Below are 6,000 nucleotides of genomic sequence, written 5' to 3' on the forward strand. Positions count from 1 at the left end.
TGCATGTAAATATCGTATTAATAATATCTGTTTATAATTAATTTAAGTCAATGCTTGATTTGTACTTCGTTCTTTTTTGTCTATTTCGCTAATACGTTTTGAGGCCGCTACCCTAGTCAAGCACTGCTTATGGTAGCGGTCTCCAGCATTTTTTTTTTGTCTACTCAACAAAGTACAACTTATAATATTGCAAACTAATACTATCTATATACATTTTTGCAAATGAATGATTATTTGTATTTTTTTTTTGTAAAAAGAAATGTATCACTATTTTTTTCTTTATGTTGTACATTATGTTTGTTAATCATTTCTGTTGGAAAAATGCTGAAATAAAATCAAATCAAATCAATATCGACAAGTGTCATCTCGCGCTTAGGAAGCGGAGTAGGGAGAGTCATCATTTTCATATCATGATGACGAATGTTCTTAAAATATCCCGGTCCTAGGTCAAAATGATAATGAAAAATATCAGCTTGCGCTTCGCGCTCGCATTTTGTTTCATTTATTAAGCAGGTTAAGTGCAATCCATATCAGTGCTTGAAATAATGTTTAAATAGACCCTTTTTCAGATCGGATATCAAATATGTTCAGCTCGCGCTTCGCGCCCACATTATTGATTTTCATGATAAAAGATTATTTAAAATGCCCAGATCCTATAGGTCTAAATCTAAAACACGCGTGTGCATGTTTATTGAGATGTACAGCTTGTTCTTTATTAAAAACGTGCTTAAATTATCCAGTTTCAGATCAGATTATCCAAAATTTTCTGCTCGCGCTTCATGCTCGCATTATATATACAAGAAGATACCCAGTTGCCCACCAGTTTTTATGATTTACAAAGCATGAATAGAGTGTCCCATTTTTAGTTCTAAATCTCAAATTTTTTCGCCCGCACTTCGCGCTCGCATCAATCGTTTAGTTATATACATATCCTGTTCATGATTTCAAAAAGTGCTTAGAATTCCATTTTCAGAACGTCAAAAAAATTATCGGCTCATGCTTCGCGTTCGCACTATTTTCTCAAATATTTTATTATTTAAATTTGATCGTCTTCATGGCTACCTGCAAACAGTTTTTAATAGGTCCCTTTTTGATCAGGCTAGAAACTTTCTGCTCAGGCTTCTCGCTCGCAGTAATTATTTAGTTACATATTGTCAGGATCAAAAACATTGCCCACAATGTTCAAATTTTTAGGACAAAATACATGCAATTTCCACTATTTACATAGGGCTTATGATATTATTACATATTTAAGTTGTTTTTAAAAAAAAAATAAAGCTAACGTGACTGTTAGGACTACCCCTTCAGAAAAAAAAATCAATTTTGAGCGGCTGATCGGGGGAAATATGGGTGAATTTTTTTTGCAACCCCCCCCCCCCCCCTCTATTGGCAAAAGCTGGATCCGCCCCTGTACTTGGTCAATGCTCGTACACAGATCAAATCAAATGAGCGGGTACAAAACAATATAAGCGAGTAATCATTGACAGTGCCTCGCCGGGGCGTGGCGATATGGTCAAGCATCAATGAACTTACTTGTCTTGGAGAAGACACCCATCTTCTTTACCAGCAACAAAAGATATTGCGCAACGGGACGCATCGAATGAAAAGATGAATGGGGGTGACACATCACTAGTGTTTCTCGTCCAATCATAAACATTCACTGAGAGGACCTGCAAGAATTTGGAGGTGTGTCTCGCTCGTGGTTCCATTCTTGTGGTCCGGTCAAGTCTTGGGAACACCTTAAAGACATCGCTCGAAGACAAGCACAATTTGCTTTCGCCTGAGACGTTCTACATCCCTTGACCAAGGCTCCACCATGAGGTCGTCATTGCTTGCCGTTTTGATTCTCAGCACTGTTGCTGCAACCTATGGTCAGGGTAAGACATGGCAAACCGCATCTTCATCTCTGCATAATAATGTTGTTGTTTGAAAGGCATTAGGTCTATTTATCGTGTTTTTTTTGGTCAAAAGTCGCAAAAGTGTTTGGATGTCAGACTCGCGAGTTACTTCTTATGCAACCAGACATACATATTGATTTTACGTGTATTAAGAAAAGAGCTTGATAATCTATATAATTTTAGATTAATATCATTAACCTAATTGCAGGCATTAAGTATTAATCTTTACCAAAAATAACCCAACAAGAGACAAACGAACATCCCATTAGCACAGTAAGTGTGAGTGAAAATAATAAAATCACAAAATGTTTGTTTCATGACCTCCGGAAGAACAGACTGTGACTGAAGATTGAAACCTAGCCGACAAAAGAAACAAACAAACAAACAAACAAACAAAGAAAGAAAGAAAGGAATAGATAGAAAAAATAAATAAAATGAAAAATAAAGAAATTAGTTAATTAATGAATAAATAAATAAAGACAGCACTCGGCTGTATACAGAACTATTGCGGACCTGACGACGAATTATTCTTTTAACCCAATGAATGTACTGGAATATTGGAAACCCGTCTGCATATATTACTTGTTGCTCTGTCCGGCAATTCAATATTCTAAATTAAATTGGAGCATGGATCCTACTAGAATAATCTAGGTGTATGTAATAAAAATTGTATATAGATACATGTTTTACGAATTCATTACGCATGATGTGTATCCTTCAAATTAACCTGTATTATAATTAAAGCTTCTCGATTTGCTGCTAAGTCTGGAAAAGCTCTGGAAATCTTCAGATCTTTACAAGAGTCATTAAAATGCATAATGCTACATCACATCGTGTTAATAAAATTAATATAAATAATATCATCACTCGTTACCTTATACGTCATGATATACATATAGGCCTACGTAATTGTTAAATTTGTGATATTCTTTGGTCAAAGATATGTGCTTTTCGTCCAGAAACTAATTGTAGAACCCCAGATAGTTTTATGAACTAAAATAAATTACGAATGGGATTTTACAAAATAGTTTGTTTCAATTAGATTGCCACTTTGTGCGGTTCTGTTATGTTAGATAGTTATAAACTATTCAAGATGTTCATGAAACTTTGATCCCTAGTGGTGTAATGTTCCATTTAGGGGCAATGCATCGCACACCCCACAAAATAAATTAAAATATAACAGAAATTTTCAAAGCAGAGTATACTTAAACAAATTGAACTCTCTTCTCTCACCATACATGTATACATTGATGGCACGAGAGGAACGGAGTAATGGTCAATGGAATTGTTTATTTTATCACAATGTTCCGTACCATCTTTCTTTATGTGTATGTTGTTTATGCGTGTTTATGTCCGATAGTGAATGAATGCATCGATTGGTCTTTGAATAATTTATAGAGCTTTATTCAATACCGGGAATGTACACTTAATGCCCGAATCGCATCTCAAGGAAGCATGCATGTATATATATACTTTCCTTGCCTTGATACGTTTAAAACTAACTACATTGAAATGTATCATTCTCCTTGAGTGAATTTTAATTCATGATAGAAAGGAATTTGTCATAATGACTTCCTCGTTCTCTTGATCATGCAGTTTCGAATAGTATTTTACACCTTTTCAGTTTCGACGGTAATGATAAAGCACTGGGTTCCATTCGAAATGTTTTTACTTTTTCCCATGTTCAGTCATGTATAGCCAGCCAAAAGGGCCAAAATTAACAATCTCAAAAATAAAACTCTCATAAATAAATGCAGTATCTCAAAAATACATGTAGACTTTCAGAATAAATGCAGTCTCAGAAAAAAATTGCCGTTTCTTAGAAATAAATTGACTAATTGATTAGAAAAAGAAACTGTCAGAAATAAATAATTTTTGTGATAATCTGAGAGTCTGAGAGACTGCATTTATTTCTGTAAGGCTACAAGTATTTCTGAGATGCTACAAAGAAACTCAGAAATAGATTATTTTTGTGATAACAAATATTCCTGCAAAAGCATGAAATTCTGTGATTGTGTTTATTTCTAAGAATTGTTTTAATTCCGCGTAAACCTATGATTATGCGGTTGTCTTTGTTTCTGTGGTTGCTTTTATTTCTGTAGTTATCCTTATTTCTAGAGTTTTCTTATATTTTGAAATTGTTTTATTTTCAAGATTATCTATTTCTGAACGATGACATTCATATGTAAAATATACTGCTATTTCAATTACGATATATTTTTTTTTCTGAATGAGTCTTATATTTCTAAAATCTTTTATCTATGATTGACAAGATTTATTTCTGAGTTGTCTTTTATTTCTCAATTATTTCCATTTCTGGTTAAATACTTTTATTTCTGACTTATGTATATTCGTCCGAAGTAATGTATTCATTTTTTTAATATTATATTTCTGAGATAGGCCTACTACTTTTATTTCTGAGGAAGTTAATTTATTTCTAAGAAATGGCAATATTTTTTTTCGAGAGACTGCATTCATTTCTAAAAGACTACATGTATTTCTGAGATACTACATTTATTTCTGAGAGTTTCTTTATAATTTTGGCCCTACACGCGTTTATGCAAATTTAAATGTTATCAGTTACCCCTAAATTATTTGTGTGTGAGGTTTTTTTACAGAACTGTGATGAAGAAAGATGCAGAGCTATTATCATTAGTTTGAATTTCACATCAATGTAATATATTAAAACCTACTATATCCCCGAGCTTGAATCATAACCCTCGAGTGATTATATTGTTTGAAATAATACGAATTGAGCCAAGATTTCTGAGGGCCCATTCGGCAATAAGCCAGTTCGTAGTTCCTTTCTGCGCATGATCAAAAGATTCTACGCATGATCAGAGGAAGGTCATTTGTACTCAAGTGACATGGTGGTTTAAAATCTAATGAGATAAGCACCAACTTTGATGTCTTGATTATTCATATATTCTTTTGAATTGTGGTTTTCATTTACATCCACAAAAAACAACAATGCGTCCACGAACGACTGGTATTTCACAGTTTGCCAAGTGCAACATGCTATGATATGCATTCAAAGTAGGAATGCAACAAATACCTTCATAAAGTGTTCATTGGTGTGCTATTCTAGTCACCTGGTCCATTCAATTTCTTCATCCTGCTATGTAAGGCAAGTTAACGTAATATCTTGCTTAGAAATCTGCCTATTTGTGGGCTGAAACGTGGCTTAGCAACTAGATTTTCCCTTAGAAAATCAGAAATGCTTTTGCACGTAAAAAATACAACTTGTCAGACAAAATTGTATTTTGATGTTTTGTATTCATTCCGTTCATCGATATTGAGAGTCTATGGTGCGTATATCGTAGACGTGTTGCTATTTTCTGCATACAGACTTTTTTTTTTAATTGAGATACCCAATTTCTACGTTTTACTTTTTGTTGTCCAGCGTTTCTTGTTTCACAAGCTTTTAGCTAGGCCCTATACACTATGTACACATTGTATTTCATCGACATTATTTTCCCTATCGTGTTTGTTCTTTACTTTTAAAGAGGTGCTAAAAACTCCGTTCTAACACCTACTTTCTCGGCAATCAAAATGCGTGGACTATTAAAAAATAGTTTAACCAAAGTATCCCAGCTATACAAAAACATACACTACGACCCTCTTCCTATCAATAAAGTTACCTTTTTATGAATAAAACCAGGAAGTGGGTACATTGTTAGTATAGAGTCAACATGGTCAAGGGGTCTTATCTGAAGAACATGAAGAAGGGGAACAAATAGAGAACAATACTCTTCGTACTCTTCTGAACCATGACTTCTCCAAGCTGTCAACGGGTCAACAGCAAAAAGAGAGAAAAGCAATTTCTTTGCAAATAGGTAATATTTGAGACCCCACTTATGTGGGATTACGCATAACACGAGGTTATTTACGTTTGGATTATTTTAATGAACGTATTTAAAAGGAATTACCCTAAGATCAGTCCGCTTCAATGGATGTAAGCGTCTTGAATAAGAATGGTCTTTCGGTTGGTTCAGTTAGCACTATCATGCGGGGCACTATTAAAAGGATTGAATTGAATCTGTATTAATCAAACCTGGACCCTATCGACTGAAATTGGAAGGTAGACTAACTTTAAAGGGGT

The sequence above is a fragment of the Lytechinus pictus genome, chromosome 16 (genome assembly GCF_037042905.1).
Source record: "Lytechinus pictus isolate F3 Inbred chromosome 16, Lp3.0, whole genome shotgun sequence".
NCBI lineage: Eukaryota > Metazoa > Echinodermata > Echinoidea > Temnopleuroida > Toxopneustidae > Lytechinus > Lytechinus pictus.